Genomic DNA, 5,094 nt, shown 5'->3' with positions numbered 1-5,094 from the left:
CGATCTTGGTATTAATGCGTGTTGGGTGGCTTTTTCTGCTCTGCTTTCTCATTTCACATGCTGCACATAAATGCTCCTTTTCGAACTTTAGAAGAGGAAGACCTCGAATGTGATCACCAATTACTAATTTGTTGATATCTTTGAAGTTCAGGTGAGATAGACGTCGATCCCAAAGCCAACTTTCATCAGTGTTTGCTTTTGATAGCAGACAGATAGCTGGTGTCCTTCGAATAGGATTAAGATTCAGAGGATACATTTCTCCTTTTCGTGCAGATTTTAGCAGAACTTTCTTGGTTTGTTTTTCTATTATCTCAGATCCTGTATCATCAAATGATACCTTCAAGCCTGTGCCCATAACTAATTGCGAGACACTGATGAGGTTGTGCTGCAATCCCTTTACATAAGCCACCTTTCTGATAGAAAAGTCTCCATTAGTTATCATCGCGTATCCTTTGATTGTTCCATAGGAGTTGTTTCCAAATTTCACAGAACCACCATCCTTTAGAGACCGAAACTCCTTTAATTCCTCTTTTCTTCCTGTCATGTGACGCGAGCAGCCACTGTCTATATACCATTCGTCGTCAAACTGCTTGTCACTGATTACCTGCAATTTAAAGTAGATTTAGGAACCCAAAGTTTCTTGGGTCCTGGTGAGTTTTTCACAGAGAAAGGAATAACAATAGAAGCATCAACAAAATAAGTTCATTTGACGAGAGTTGTTTGATCTTTTTGTTTTAATGGTAAACACCTTGATTTTTGTTTTATCTTCTTTAAATTTTAATGTATCTTCATTAGATGGTTTAGTGTTTTTCGTTTGATTCTTAGGTTTAGGGGAGGATCTCTTATGTTTATATTGGAACCTGGAGGATCCATATCTAGAATTGGGACTGAAATCGGTGTTAGGACTGAACTTGGGTCGATAACCGAAACTTGGTCGAGGATCAAAACTTGGTTGAGGACCGAAACTTGGTTTAGAACCGAAACTTGACTTAGAACTGAAACTTGGTTTATGACTGAAATTGGTTTTAGAACCGAGACTTGACTTTCGGTTTTGGGATTTGGAATAATAGGAATTAGGACCGAAATCTTCCTTTAACTTTTCCTTTCCTTTATCCATGGATTCTTTCCTAAGAGGCTCATAGTTAGGATTTTGAGAATTCCAATGCCTTTTCCGTTCATTCAGATTCGAGGCATATCGCTGATTTCTGAGTCTTTTCTGTTCAGCTAGCTCCTTCTGAGATTTGTGAACATTGAAGTTTGGCTTTGATTTCTCCTTCATAGTCTTGTCTTCCATTCTTGTTTCGGTGCGATCCTTAGTTTGAACTTTCGGTGCTTCCTGTCTCTTGAGTGGCCCTTTCGGTTCTTTTCTTTCGATTGGAACATCAGGTTGCATTGATGGTTCTTCAGGAACATCTTTCGTTCCGCTTTTGCTGGGAATATCGAAACTGGAAGGTTTATTGATGGGTATGTATCGTCCTTTGACTCTCCATGTTGTTTTCTCAGACAGACCCACAGTCTCATCTGCATTGTCAATGGGAGCAGACCAGAAATAGTCTTCGCATCCTTCAGCATTATCCTCTTCAACTATCGTCCTTAATTCAGCTGTTTGTCTGTGAGTGACTCCAGTCACAGCATAAACTTGGTTTGGTACGGTATGTACCTTCTGATAGACCAAGGCCTTTTCTTTGAGTTTCGGTTTCTGTTCCTTTGACAGACAAGCAAACTCAACTGAGTTTTCTGAGATAAGAGGTTTTTCTCTCTTGGCTTCATTTTTCACAAACTCAGAACAATCAACAACATCCTCTACTGAGATTTCACTCATCTCACTCTCTGTTTCAAATTCAAAAGAATTATCTATTATTATTTTATTATCCTTGACAATTTTGTCATTTGATTCATCGAATGTTTGTATAGTTTCGGTTTTAATTTTCAGCCTATCATTTTCATCTAAGATATCTTTTAACATACTTTTATGTTCCTTAGAATCGATGAAAGTTTCTATCTTATCTAAATCTAGCCTATATGATATGGATGTTTCTTTAGAGGAAACTTCTGATTCACACTCAGCTATAACATCATCTTCCTTAAATTCAAGAAAGGGCAAAATCATTTTATGTATTTTCTTTCCAATTTCACAATTAAGATGTAATTGAGCAATATTAGTATAAAGACGCTTAGCAATTAAACAGAAAACATTTCGTTGTTTTAACAATTTCAAATTGTCTCTTTGCAAATAAATAATCTCATCCTTAGCCCTAACTAACTTTGCTTCCTTCTTCTCAATCCGGATCCTTCTCTCCTCACTTTTTGAAGACACCCTGCCGAGTTGGTCAGTTAGGTTAGAGTTTGCTAAGCGGGTTTGCATGAGGCTACTACTTAGGTTGTTAAATTTAAAGTTTAGTTCATTTAATTCTTCTAGATATTCAGTTTTGGAAATTTTAAGAGATTCAAGGAGAGAATGTACCTTCTTGATCAATCGATCGTAGTCGTTGATCTTCTCACTCACTGGCTTGGCTGCAAAACACTTGTTTTCAGTCATGTTCGGTTCTGTGTCTGCACTTTCGGTTGATGAACCAGCAGTGATGATAAAGCATTTTCCACCAGAACCTTCATTCTTTGCCAGAAACGCCTTTCCATGAGTGGGTCTTCTAACCTCTTCGTCTTCAGAGTCTGTTGACCAGACTTCTACGCCACCGAACTCATCTTCCCCTGCATTTTCCTGTACAATTAGAGCATTCATCGAGCTGTTGGAAGCCTTTTTCTTCTCGACTTCTTCAAGTTTTCGCATGTAATACGCTTCATCATCTTCACCCTCTCTCCTCTCAGCCATCTTTCTTAACATGCAATCTTTGGCAAAGTGGTTCTTGCCGTGACAGTAGTTGCAGTCGTATCCAGAGTCTCCTGCATGCTTGTTTTCCTTTTTCTCTTCCATCTTTTGAGAAGAGACTTTCGGTTCCTCTTTTGCTTTCTCATAACTGTAACTTCCTTGCAAATTTCAGTTCTTATTGGTGGGAAATTTTCTTCTTGCAAATTTCTTTGGATTTGTTATCATTAGAGCATACTCCCCACTTGTAAGATCACATTCTGACATGTCTGACTCTTCTTCTTCCTCAACATCACTTTTTCCTTTAGATACAAGAACCAGCGATCCCATGCCAGAGACCACTTTAGCCTCCTTAGTTACAACACTTTCATGTGACTTCAGTATCCCAACTAGTTTCGCCAGTGAGTAGGATTTGAACTGTTCATGCGCCTTCACAGTGGAAACCATAGCCATCCATTCTGGTCTGAGCCCGTTCATGAATGTAAATTTCTGTTTGATCAGCTTCCTTTCAATTCCATGCTTGATCATCTTACTTAAAAGATGATTGCACCGATCAAAGGTCTGAATAAGCTTCTCTTCAGGATTCTGTTCAAACACTCCAAATTCTGACAGCAACAGAGTTTGAATGGAGTGATCCAGATCCTCATCAGTTGAGTAGAGTTCCTTCAACCTATCCCAGATTTCCTTAGCAGTTGTGCATGAGCCTACAAGCTGAAAGGTGTCAGATTGTAAGGCGAATCTTATCATTCGCATGGCTTTAACATTACACAGAATCTTGTCCTTCTCATCTTGCGGCATCTTCTGAACATTTGTCACCAACTTGTTGTACTCTTTCTGTGTCTTGACGATCGTGTTTGTTTCTGAGTGCACAAACGGTCCAAGAACAATAGCTTCCTAGATGAGATAGCCATTATCTTCAGATCCAACCACGTAATCTTTAAAGTGATGAGCCCATACTTCGTAGTCTTGAGTGTAGAGTATGGGAACTCTAGTTGTAGATCCGATGTTGTTTGAGATGTTAATAGGGTTTGTATGCGTATCATCGTGAGACGTGGTGAGCTGCTAGAATCTTACCCGTAAACTTGAGATTAGGGTTTTATCAAAAGCTGAGTAGTCGTCGTTAAGAAGACGGCGACTTTGATAAAAGCGGAAACCCTAACTATTTGTGAATACAGAGGAGAAGTGTATCGACGAACACAATCTCCTGCTCTGATACCAATGGTTAGAACAAAGTTCTATCAGGATCGTATGATTCTAAGCAAAATATAAATATGAACGTAAATAAGAACACAAGTATTGCAATGAATATGTCGAATGATTAATGCAAAATACCCCAGAAGAGCTCGATTAAGAACTTCAATCTGTAGAGGTATATATTAGGGTTACAAGAATCAACGTGATCGACTATTCTCTATTATATATGCATACATGCATGCATATATTTATAACAAAACCCTAACAACTTATCTAGAAAAAGGAAACTATTCTAGATAACTACGGATGTACAAGCCCAATCCGATTACAAGTCAAAAAGCCCAAGACGCAACACTAAAATATTCAACAATATATATATATATATATATATATATATATATATATATATATATATATATATATATACATATATATATATATATATATATATATATATATATAGACAAATTTTTAAAAAATTTCCTTTTGGTTTCCGAAAATCTGAAGTTTTGTCCCCAATTTTAGAAAACCTCACAGATGGTCTCTGTGGTTTCAAAACTTTTAACAAACTGTCCTTTTCGCTAACTCCGTTAACTTTTGACCGTTAAATGAAGAGAATTTCTGTCATTTCGCTACCACAGTGACCCTTTATGAAGTTTTGCATTATTTTTTTTAAAAAGAAAAAAATATAATTATTTAATATTAAAGGATCCCACCTCTCTCTCTCTCTCTCTCTATATATATATATATATATATATATATATATATATATATATATATATATATATATATATATAATATATACACGTCTTCTTCCTAAAAAGAACACACCCATTTAAAAAAAATTAAGCAAAGCTGTCAAAGAAAATGGAATCGAACTCTAATTTCGTATCCAACTTTAATTTCATATCTAATTTCCTATACAAACTTAAACATCTCTCTACCATGTTCATCTTCATCTGATCATCATCTACGTTATGGTGAAGCTGTGAATCAAGAAACAGCCAGCTTAGCGTGTGAACAAATTGATGTCATTGGGGCATTTCCATAAACAGTTGGTGTGCAATTTAAGAAAA

The sequence above is a fragment of the Lactuca saligna genome, chromosome 9 (assembly GCF_052625555.1).
Source record: "Lactuca saligna cultivar CGN05327 chromosome 9, ASM5262555v1, whole genome shotgun sequence".
NCBI classification, from domain to species: domain Eukaryota; kingdom Viridiplantae; phylum Streptophyta; class Magnoliopsida; order Asterales; family Asteraceae; genus Lactuca; species Lactuca saligna.
This window is presented reverse-complemented; position numbering follows the sequence as displayed.